Source organism: Schistocerca cancellata, chromosome 1, assembly GCF_023864275.1.
Source record: "Schistocerca cancellata isolate TAMUIC-IGC-003103 chromosome 1, iqSchCanc2.1, whole genome shotgun sequence".
In the NCBI taxonomy this organism is placed as follows: Eukaryota; Metazoa; Arthropoda; class Insecta; order Orthoptera; family Acrididae; genus Schistocerca; species Schistocerca cancellata.
The window spans coordinates 95,864,395-95,877,163 of NC_064626.1; the positions used below are offsets into that span (position 1 = coordinate 95,864,395).

The 12,769-nt window shown below is 43.0% G+C and overlaps 1 protein-coding gene across 1 annotated transcript in view; it reads right to left on the reverse strand.

The window, feature by feature from the left end:
* Positions 1-12,769, reverse strand: part of LOC126188423 (uncharacterized) — a 1,114,167-nt gene that overhangs the window by 180,251 nt on the left and 921,147 nt on the right. The window lies entirely within an intron of this gene.

Genomic DNA, 12,769 nt, shown 5'->3' on the forward strand with positions numbered 1-12,769 from the left:
TAATGGAATGTAGTCGAATTAAGTCGGGTGATGCTGAGGGAATTAGATTAGGAAATGAGACAGTTAAAGTAGTAAAGGAGTTTTGCTATTTGGGGAGCAAAATAACTGATGATGGTCGAAGTAGAGAGGAAATAAATGTAGAATGGCAATGGCAAGGAAAGCGTTTCTGAAGAAGAGAAATTTGTTAACATCGAGTATAGATTTAAGTGTCAGGAAGTCGTTTCTGAAAGTATTTGTATGGAGTGTGGCTTTGTATGGAAGTGAAGCGTGGACGATAAATAGTTTGGACAAGAAGAGAATAGAAGATTTCGAAATGTGGTGCTACAGAAGAATGCTGAAGATGGGATGGGCAGATCACATAACTAATGAGGAGGTATTGAATAGAATTCGGGAGAAGAGAAATTTGTGGCACACCTTGACTAGAAGAAGGGATGGGTTGGTAGCACATGTTCTGAGGCATCAAGGAGTCACCAATTTAGTAGTGGAGGGCAACGTGGAGGGTAAAAATCGTATAGGGAGACCAAGAAATGAATACTCTAAGCAGATTCAGAAGGATGTAGGCTGCAGTAGGTACTGGGAGATGAAGAAGCTTGCACAGCGTAGAGTAGCATGGAGAGCTGCATCAAACCAGTCTCGGGACTGAAGACAACAACAACAACAACAACAACAACATCACACGCATCCATGCCCGAGGCAGGATTCGAACCTGCGACAGTAGCAGCAGCGCGGTTCCGGACCGAAGCGCCTAAAACCACTCGGCCACAACGGCCGCCTTTCTTGTTTCAATAACATGATCTGTTGAATGGAACGAAAAGTCTCATGAGTACAGAATATGGACTGAGAGTAAACGGAAGAAGAAAGACGAAAGTAATGAGAAGTAGCAGAAATGAGAGCAGCAAGGAACTTATCAGGGCTGCCGATCACGAAGTAGATGAACTTAAGGAATCTGCAAGCTAGACAGCAAAATAACCCATGACGGACGGAGCGAGGAGGACATAAAAAACAGACTAGCACTGGTATAATGGCATTCCTCACCAAGAGAAGTCTGCTACTATCACACATTGGCGTTAATCTGAGGAAGAAATTTCTGAGAATGTACGTTTGGAGCACGGCATTGCATGGTAGTGAAACACGGACTGTGGGAAAACCAGAAAGGAAGAGAATCGAAGCATCTGTAATGTGTTGCTACAGAAGAATGCTCCACATTAGGTGGACTGATGAGGTAGGGGATGAGGAGGTTCTTCGCAGAATCGGAAAGGAATACATGGTAAACACTGATACGTAGACGGCACAGGATGGTAGCACATCTGTTAAGAGATCAGGGAATAACTACCATGGTACTAGAGGGAACTGTAGTGAGTAAAAACTGTAGAGGAAGATAGAGATTGGAATGAGTTGGAAAAATGACTGTGTGGACGATGTGGCCTATTCTTCACCTTATTTTAGATCTATGTGACGATGCTGTGCTGAGTATATTTATATGTTTTGCCGATGTCATTGAGGCCTTTTCACGTTAGGACATGGTGTAGAACAGATCTGAAGATGGTCATTACTGACTCAAACCGGTCATCGTCACCAGGAAGTAATATTGTGGTGAAAGACTGGAATAAAATAACATTTGAGATTGGAATACATCCAGCAAATAACTGAGGACGTAGGTTGGAGGAGCTACTGTGTAATGAATTGCTTGGCACAGGACAGGAATTCGTGGCGGGCCGCATCAAACCAGTCACATGACTGATGACATAAAAAACATAAACAGTTTTTCTCTTTCCGAATTTCAACACAAACTTTCCTCCAGGTAATTCTCCCCTTCTTGGAAGAAGCGGTCGAAATGTCCTATACTAGAAAAAAAATACCTGTTTGAGGCACTGAGGAGCAAACCAGCAATTCTTATTCCGAAACTTATAAAAGAAACTGCTGTTGTAGTTTTCATGAAACAAAAAACTTCACAGCACCTTAAAATACAACAACATGCATACAAATGTTTCAGTTGGCAACGACTAATGCATTCGAACTAGGATCTAGTGACAGTTTCAAATAACGGACAAAACTAGTATCATCTTTCTGTGAAACTAGCTGGCAGATTTAAACTGTGTGACGGACCGAGACTCGAACTCGGGACCTTCGCCTTCGCGGGCAAGTGCCCGCGAAAGGCAAAGGTCCCGAGTTCGAGTCTAGGCAAAGGTCCCGAGTTCGAGTCTCGGTCCCCCAAACAGTTTTAATCTACCAGGAAATTTCATATCAGCGCACACTCCGCTGCAGAGCGAAACTCTCATTCTGGATCATCTTTCAGTGTTTGTCAATTTTTAAAAACAATTTTCACTAATGTTTCAAACAAAAAAATTGAAAGGTTTTACCAGAATTCGACATATAGGCACTTCAACGCAATGTAGTATAGTACTTATATTGAAATAAGCCAAGGCTGCAATAATTGTTTGGCGTAATGTTGAACTTTTTTTAAAATGAAAACGAAGAAAATTATTTGCGTTGTAAGCCACGTGTAATTTCATCAACTATACAGCTTAGTTACAAAAGTGCAGACAAATCATTTTCATCTACAACAGATTTGAACAGATCATACTTTTCATCAACACAAATACACTTTAAAAAATTGTGTACTGCAAATATAAAATGTACGCTGTTATTGTGACTTTTTTATTCTTATTTTTATTAATTCTTTGAATCATTGCGTAATGTACATAATATGAAATGATGTGTTGATAATGGTTAACGAGTACACCAACATTTGTAAAGTGTTATAATTTATTGCATTTCAGTACAAGAGAAGACACAGTAGTAAAAAAAGGGAGAGCCGATGTCGGTAACGCACGCTCATGTGGTGGCGCTTGACCAGAGATCCTGGTGATGGAAGAGTTTGTCTTCCAGCTCCTGATCACCAAACGGACTTACCCCAATCCCCCCCCCCCCCTAGGAGGGGGCTGTGTCTTACCCTATCACCATCTTGCAACGCGAACATGACCCACAAGTCCTTGCGGTCAGCCAGCCAACAAAGCCACACGACTCTTTGTTTGTTTCTCTCTGTTGGAGGATGACAGGTACAGATGTAGCTTTGTTGGTAAACAAATTTACCCCTGCAATAATTTTCCCTTACTTAGTGCAAGGGTTGTCATCCACGTTAACGTTTCTGACTAACTTCCGTAGTGCGGCTTTCAGATTATTCCGTGGCATGAGTGTTTTTTAATTCTTGAGAGGTACTTAATATTTCTTCCTTATTTCCACATGAAATAACTGCATGTAGATATCAGACAATCATCTACTGAAGACTCTGACTCCTGATGCGATGCACATTGTTATGATTTGTTATGTTGTTGCTCTCATTTAATCATTATATGGTTTCGGTTTGACAATCTGTCTCTGTGTATGGACTGGATTTCATGTGATAGAAATCAGTGTAAGATTGTTCATACGTATTTCATAATAGCGTGTACTACAAGAAAGCAAAATGTAACTGAATGACAACCATTTTAATTTACGTGGAGCTGTCAACGAACTGGCGTTCTTCCTCTTATTTAAAACAAAAGTATTACTATGCAAAAGCGTGGAAGAGGAAGGAAGATACTGTACAAGTGGTGTAATCTGTGGCAAAACAAAGTAAACGATAAATCTCAGTCGAAGGGTTAAAGAAGCAATAGGGTGGGGTTGCCTATAATGTACAGGCTCCAAATTGGTAAAATTCATACCTCTTGCCTTATCCGACATTTACTGAGATCACCATTAATTAGGTGCTTCTTGGGGCCACGTTATCAGCTATGAGTTGTGTGTGTTAAGGAGCAGATCGTCTGAAGAACACGTTCATTTTGGTGTAGTTTTCATCTGGCTTGTCGGAGAGAATTACTGTTATAAGGTAAGTGGCAACATAACGTTTTATTTATGGGTGAGTATACATCAAATAACTTTAGTTTTCAGACAGTTACGAATCTGTTTTTGTTGTGGTTCGTGACGAAGAGTACATTGCCATCTGCAAAATTTATTTTGTTAGCAGATAATACAAACAATAAGTAGCAAGTCAAGTACAGATTTAGAAATGACTGCTAATCAAATTTTCACTGATATTAATAAATGGTGCAAAGCCAATTCACTGTTATTAAACTCTGAAAAGACCCACTACATGCAGTTCAGAACATGTACAAGATTTCTTTCCAGCATGCGTATAAGATATGAAGACACGTAGATCGAAGAGGTTGACAGTGTTAAATTTCTGGGATTACAACTCGAAAATAAATTCCGTTGGGAAGAGCATACCATCAAATTGCTGAAGCGCCTAAACAAGCCCGTATTTGCTGTGAGAATGATGTCAGATGTAGGAGGTATAATATTTTTAAAAAAAACCTGCATACTTTGCTTACTTTCATTGTATTAAGTCATACGGGATCATATTCTGGGGTAAGTCGCCAAACCGGGGAAAAGTTTTTGGCGTGCAAAAGCGTGTAATAAGACTCATTTGTGGTGTGAATTTAAGAACATCACATAGAAACCTGTTCTAGGACCATGGTATTCTAACCACTGCTTTTGAATATTATTTATTCCTTAATGAAATTTGTTGCAAGTAATATATCTCTATTTCCAACCAATAGCTCAATACATAGTATCATTACTAGTAATAAGTACAATCTACACAAAGACCTAAAAGCACTTTCCTTGGAACAAAAAGTGATCCAGTCTTCAGGAACATACATTTTTAATAAATTTCTAGCAACTGTTAAAAACTATCAGATAAAGTACAGTTTAAACAGAGTCTGAAAGACTTTTTGATAGGAAACTATAGATGAATATCTTAACAGGGATTGTTAGACCAGCTTAAATAAAAATGTCTGTTAGAATTCAGTTTTCACAGCACTTGGTCACAACAGTCAAGATTAGGTATTTCGTGTATGATAAATTTATTAAAAGTCCATAATTACGTTTCATTCTGACATTGTATTAATTCTGTAAATATTAGTAGTTCCAGTTTACTGTAATTACCTATTTAGACGATCTTCTGACAAGTGATCAAGGTAGGGTTACTATATTCATGTTTTATGTTTTTATTTTTACTTCCTGATTTGTTCTACACCCACGAGAACCATATCATTTCTGGATCTATGGAACGAAAACTGAATCTAATGTACGTTTCCGGTATTGTACCGTTGCTATTTAACAAAACCTATTTGTATAATAACCTTTAAAACATGCATTAACATTATTAACGTAACATAATGTTTAGAAACGATGTGCTCTGTGAATTTTCTAGTACGTTCCTTATTCTAAGTTATTAATTAAATAATTACTGTAATTTGTATTTCAGGATAGCAACGTATAGGTGTTATGAAAGTGTCTAATCCGACAATTAAGAGGACGCTGAATATAAAAATAGAAACGTGGGTACAAAAATTTTTCACTGCAGTAAAGTGTTTTTCAATGCAGCTGAAAACGAATTAGAAAAGCATATTCTTATATTTCAAGGAAAGATGTTCAGTATAAGCATTTCGGACGTAAGAAAACTTCTATAATGCAGCAGGAAACGGATTGTCCCACTATTTCAATGCAGAAGGAGCCATGGCAGGCGGAAAGTTGGCCAATGGTGCCCATCCAACAAATATCATCAGATCTGAGGAAGATCGAATGGGAGAAATGATCAGATGCGTGAAACGCAAAATGTGGAGTTATGCAAAGTGTGTAGTGGTTGGGAACAGAGTGAAGAATTATACTGTGATGCCTGTAAATAGTCATATAAGAACTAAGATATGGAACATTTCCTTAGTCGGCTACTGGTCTTAACGCTCAGGGACATAGGGCAGCCAGATTCCTAATTTGTACCAAGCTGCCAGGTTAGCCGAGAGCGGTAACGCGCAGCTTCCTGGACTCGAGCAGGCGCGCAGGCCCCGGATCGAAACCGCCCGGCGGGTTATCGACGCCGGCCTGTGTGACCGAGCGGTTCTAGGCGCTGTAGTCCGGTACCGCGCGATCACTACGGCCGCAGGTTCGAATCCTGCCTCGAGCATGGACGTGTGTGATGGCCTTATGTTAGTTACGTTTAAGTAGTTCTAAGTTATAGGGGACTGATGACCCCAGATGTCAAGTACCATAGTACTCAGAGCCATTTATCGACGAGGGCATTCTTCAGAAATAGTTGCACAGAAACTGGGACCAACTTCATCCCGCCATTTTGACACTACAGCTGCCAGTTCGCTGGCATTTACAGAAATAATAAACCTAGGACGTCGACATGAAGTGTTCGGGACAAAGCCGATATGTGACCAAACCGAACGACGGACCCACCAGACACCTTTTATTGTACCGCTTACATGCAGTTGCCACTGTCAGCAACGTGATGACCGCCATGCATGAACGTGCACCCTTTTCCATTCAATTCTTGCTTGAAGGGGAATAGGCAGGCTTCTAGCTTCTTGATGTACAGAATATCTAACGAGGGTCGTTCAATAAGTAATGCCCAGCATTCTTTTTCCGCAGAAGATACAGGGTTATTACAAATGATTGAAGCGATTTCACAGCTCTACAATAACTTTATTATTTGAGATATTTTCACAATGCTTTGCACACACATATAAAAACTCAAAAAGTTGTTTTAGGCATTCACAAATGTTCGATATGTGCCCCTTTAGTGATTCGGCAGACATCAAGCCGATAATCAAGTTCCTCCCACACTCGGCGCAGCATGTCCCCATCAACGAGTTCCAAAGCATCGTTGATGCGAGCTCGCAGTTCTGGCACGTTTCTTGGTAGAGGAGGTCTAAAAACTGAATCTTTCACATAACCCCACTGAAAGAAATCGCATGGGGTTAAGTCGGGAGAGCGTGGAGGCCATGACATGAATTGCTGATCATGATATCCACCACGACCGATCCATCGGTTTTTCAATCTCCTGTTTAAGAAATGCCTTTTCCGTAAGACTTTCCAAACCGTCGGCTGTGGTACGTTTAGCTCCCTGCTTGCTTTATTCGTCGACTTCCGCGGGCTACGTGTGAAACTTGCCCGCACGCGTTCAACCGTTTCTTCGCTCACTGCAGGCCGACCCGTTGATTTCCCCTTACAGAGGCATCCAGAAGCTTTAAACTGCGCATACCATCGCCGAATGGAGTTAGCAGTTGGTGGATCTTTGTTGAACTTCGTCCTGGACTGATGTGAGTGCATTTCAAGCACGACACACGCTTTCTCGGCTCCTGTCGCCATTTTGTCTCACTGCGCTCTCGAGCGCTCTGGCGGCAGAAACCTGAAGTGCGGCTTCAGCCGAACAAAACTTTATGAGTTTTTCTACGTATCTGTAGTGTGTCGTGACCATGTGTCAATGAATGGAGCTACAGTGAATTTATGAAATTGCTTCAATCATTTGTAATAGCCCTGTATTTATTGTTAAGAGCCAGAATTTGGTGACAATATACAACATGTCTTGCCCGTGTCCTATTTTTCTACGTAGTCTCCATCACGTTCTATGGCCGTACGCCAACGTTGTGGAAGAGCATATGTTCCCTGCTGGTAAAAGCTCTTGCCCTGCAGGCGTAGCCATGTTTTCACTGCATGACTGACGCCCTCGTCATCTTGAAAGTGTGTTCCCTGTAGAGAATCTTTAAGCGGCCCAAAGAGATGGAAGAAGCCCGAGGCTGGCAGTTCTGGACTGTGAGGTGGATGAGGCAATGATGTCCAACCCAATTTGCTGGCCGGTGTGGCCGTGCGGTTCTAGGCGCTTCAGTCTGGAACCGCGTAACTGCTACGGTCGCAGGTTCGAATCCTACCTCGGGCATGGATGTGTGTGTGATGTCCTTAGGTTAGTTAGGTTTAACTAGTTCTAAGTTCTAGGGGACTGATGACCACAGATGTTAAGTCCCATAGTGCTCAGAGCTATTTGAACCAACCCAATTTGAAGATGAGTTTTCGGTTTCTCTGACTTGTGTGGGCGTGCATTATCGTGAAGGAGCAAGATTTCTGCTGGATTATTGTACGATCGAAAACGTCGGAAACGGTTGTTGAGTTGATCCAGAGTCATTACGTATGTCTATGAATTGGTGGTTGACCCTCTTGGCATCACATCCACGAGAATGACGCCATCACAATCCCAGACGACTGTGGCCATGACTTTACCAGTAGAGGAGGTTGTCTTGAATTTCTTCTTTTGTGGTCAATGGAGATGATGTCACTACATGGACTGCCTTTGAGCTTCCGGCGCAGAGTGGTGCACCCAGCTTTCGGCCCTCGTAGCGACCCGTGACAGAAACGCCTCTCCGTCGGTCTCAAAACTTCCCAACAATTCAAATGAAATGGCGTTTCTTAGAATCTTGTGATCCGCTGTGGGCATTCGTGGAACCCATCGTGAGCACCTCTTTGAATATCCGAGAGTCTCGATCATTGCACGCTCACTTCCAATGCTGACCGACAACTGTAGGGCGAATTGACGAGTTGTGATGCGTTGGTCGGCACGAATAATGGCATCCACTTTGTTTTTCTTTATTGGATTTCGATTCCCTGCCACAGGGGTGGGGGAGGGGGAGGGGGGGGGCGGGGCTGGCAGCAGCACAATACGCCGCTATGCAGCCTACAGATAAGTTAAAAACAGAATCAGGAAATATGAAAAACAAATAAAAGCAGGCGGTAAAACGGTGTTTGTTAAAAACTGAAACATGGAGAAAAAGATACGAAGAAAATATTGAAAACAAAATGGTCGGCGATACTGATTAAAGCACATAGTAAATAGACAGGCACAATTTAGAAAAACACGCGACAGTCTGGTTTCTGTTCGCACTAGATAAAAAAACGCAACTAGCCACAGTATGGTGGCTGAAACTTCCTGGCAGATTAAAACTGTGTGCCCGACCGAGACTCGAACTCGGGACCTTTGCCTTTCGCGGGGAAGTGCTCTACCAACTGAGCTACCGAAGCACGACTCACGACCGGTACTCACAGCTTTACTTCTGCCAGTACCTCGTCTCCTACCTTCCAAACTTTACAGAAGCTCTCCTGCGAACCTTGCCCGAGAAAGGCAAAGGTCCCGAGTTCGAGTCTCGGTCGGGCACACAGTTTTAATCTACCAGGAAGTTTCATATCAGCGCACACTCCGCTGCAGAGTGATTCAGTATGGTGGCTGTTCGCAACGCTGACAGGGGACGCAGAACACTGAAGACTCACTTAATACAGTACTATACAGGCGACACGGCGGCTAATGGGGAGGGGGGGGGGGAGGTGGCATCCGCCCGATTCAGTATGTCTGGAGCAGTGACTGTGACAGGACATCCCGAACATGGCTGATCATAGAGCTCTGTTTCTGTATTTCCCATCGCCCAACTGTACTCCCATCAATTGCAGGATCGCAATACGCTGCACACAAACGATTATGGATCTTCACCACGGTTTCTTTTTCTGCACAAAAGCCGGCCAGAGTGGCCGAGTGGCTCTAGGCGCTTCAGTCTGGAACCGCGCGACCGCTAAGGTCGCAGGTTCGAATCCTGCCTCGGGCATGGATGTGTGTGATGTCCTTAGGTTATTTAGGTTTAATTAGTTCTAAGTTCTAGGGGACTGATGACCTCAGCTGTCAAGTCCCATAGTGCTCAGAGCCATTTGATTTTTCTGCACAAAAGGATTTTATAACAGGACGCTGCTTGTAACGTGAGACGTATATAGACGCCATTTTGACGCTGTACTCCGGCTCTGCCATCTGCCAGAACGGTTCGAATCTTCACTAGCGCACAGAACATACATCAAATGTGAAGCACCAAGAAGGACGTTTGTCTATGTATATTAAAGGCGTTTTTTTTTAAAAAAATGTGGGGCATTACTTATTGAACGACCCTCGTAAATCAGTATATAAATATGCAGCTGTAAAAATAGCAGTGTATTTACAGAGTGCAACGTATGTTTTTATTGGCCGGTACATCGATATCTTTCCCGTCTATATACCGATTGGTCGATATATTCCTTCAATATATCGAGAGCTGGTAATGATAGTTTTTCACGCATCGATATCAAGTGCTGGTCAGGCGCGCAAGTCTCATCAGAGGGCACATATGGTGGCGAATTCACGGATGCAGCGTCATCCTGAGGCTTTGTCTGATTGCACTGTAACAGCGATTGGCAGTCTGCAGTACCGAGAGCAAGCAGGGATATCGACTTGAGAAAGCGCCTGAGACTGCTGTGGACAGCTGCTGACAAGTTGTGGGGGCGATGCCGAGAACCTCAATGGCGCACTGGTCACACTCATTTCTTGTCAGTGAGTTTGGAGCAAAGGAGTCGCCAGGTTAGCCGAGAGCGCTTCCTGTATTCGTGTCGGCGCGCCGGCCCCGGATCGAATCCGCCCGGCAGATTAACGGCGACGGCCGGTGTGCCGGCCAGCCTGGATGTGGTTTTTCGGCGGTTTTCCACATCCCGCTAGGTGAATACCGGGCTGGTCCCCACATCCCGCCTCAGGTACACGGCTCTCAGACATCTGAACTCTTTCGCAGTGTTCCATGGATTACACTAGTCGCAGGCAGTTGGGGTACACTAATTCTGTCCCGGGGAGTACGGGGTGGCGGCAGGAAGGGCATCCAGCCACCCACATCCGATTACCCATCCCGATCCTGCCTATCCACGGGAAAAAAGGCTCAAGAAAAAGAACGAAAAGAAATAAAGTTTGGAGCAACGAGTCGCCAGAGGGAGCAGTCACCCACCAGTGACAAACGGCTGTCAGCAGTGAGGAGTGTGAGCGGCCACAACACCTCGTGCTTGCACCAGTCACAGAGCGGCACCACCCTTCTTTGCACGCCAGCCAGAGATTGGCCACAGTTGTTGGTAGAGTGGCAAAGTGGACCGGGAGTTTGCGGACGGCGTGCAGCATGGCCAGCTGCAACGCAGACGACAGTGAGTAGGAGGAGGGGTCACTGTCTTATTTATGGTATGTCATACTCAGTGAGGACGAACGGTGGCGAAGGTGCTTACGACAAGTGAGTGCAGAGCACGAATTGAAGTCTGCTTTTGTTGGCCATTTTTGCTAATGGCAAGCAGTGGTAACTGTCTGGACTTCTAGATAACAGTGGAGAAGTTTGTGCTGGGGTGGATGAAGTACGTCGACTGAGTTCGTTGTTGCCTGAAAGTACGGTGAGGCTGTGATGAATCTGATTGTCTCAAAGCTTTTGTCATGTATTCGTGGTCGTGATGGCATAAAGTATTAACGTTTCGACTGTGAAATTGTAAAAACATGCGGCCACATGACAGTGTACCAGTAATAATGCATTGCGCGTTTTGTTTACTGATTTTCCTGTTATTGTGTGTTTGCTTATCTGCATTTTGCTGTGTTCGATACAGTAGTTACAGTTACATGGTTGTGTTTGTAGGGCCAATAGGTGGGCAGTGGTAGATTGTTGATAATTATAGTGAGTCAACTGCTTCTTATGGTTTACTTTAGTGCGCCCTTGTAAAGTTATTTACGGGTAGGAGCTAGTTTGGTCTTTTGTTTGGTGCGCACTTTTAAAATTGTCATTTTATTTTTGTGCCCTCTTCTATAATCATTCCCCGAAGTAAGATTATTATATTTATACGGAGTGTCCCAGTAAACATGGGCTCTAAAACAGGTACCTTAAGAGCTATGAGAAATGGTTCATCTACTCTACTGCGAAACATATGTCTTCTAGCGAACAGGTGCTCATAGCTCTTAAGGCACTGCTGGCCGTGCGGTTCTAGGTGCTACAGTCTGGGACCGCGCGACCGCTACGGTCGCAGGTTCGAATCCTGCATCAGGCATGGGTGTGTGTGATGTCCTTAGGTTAGTTAGGTTTAAGTATTTCTAAGTTCTAGGGGGCTGATGTCCTCAGATGTTAAGTCCCATAGTGCTCAGAGCCATTTGAACCATTTCTTAAGGTACTCAGTTTGCAGCCCGTGTTCACTGGACCTATTTGCTTCGAATAATCGTTGCTGTCACAACCATGAATACTGACCATTCCTCCTGGTGTACTGGGACGCGAAATTGAAGCGTCACCCATCCACCAGTGTCAGCCCAGTTTTGCAGGTAAATATAAGTTTAATTTAGTGTTTTGTTTATGTATTTTGTAATATTTGTAATGTTTATGAATTATCTAAAGTTTTGTATTTATTTTTATGTTTCATGTACGGAGAGGGCGGCGAAACGAACGGAGACAGCATCTTCACTGCCGGGACCAGAGAGAAAATTGCTGGCCACTATACGTCGCGGGTCGACAGCCAAAGAGCAACAGAAGATCCTGAAACCGAGTTTTTGCGTCGTGCTTCTAAAAACTGAAAAAGTATGAATTTGTAATGTTTCTACAACAATGACGTCATAGAAAGTTTAATCATTTTGTAAATATTCAGTCCTATCTTGTCAAGGCTCATGTTCATTTCTATATGTAGTATATAATGAGATAATAAACTAGTGTATACTACAAAAGTTTAAATACGTGTTCCGAGAATTTACTTATGAAGAATTATATTAAGGAAGAAGTATTACTGATTTAGTTGACAAGATTACTAATTTTTGACAACGTTCATCGCGAGTTTGAGTCTTAAAAATTTATTCAATGTGGATTTAATATTTATTAAAGCAGATAACTTGCATTAATATAATTTCTGAGAAGAAACAAACGACATCTAAATTGAAAAAAGTTTGCGCAAACCAATTGGACTGAGTGACGTAATTCTGCGCATACGTCTCAAATGATGATGTTTTAATTATTGTTTCGTTCAAGAACCATTCAGAGACAACTTTAAAAAGAATTTAAATAATTTAGATGTGTTTTGTAACTGACGTAGGTGACGAAGTCTGCACATG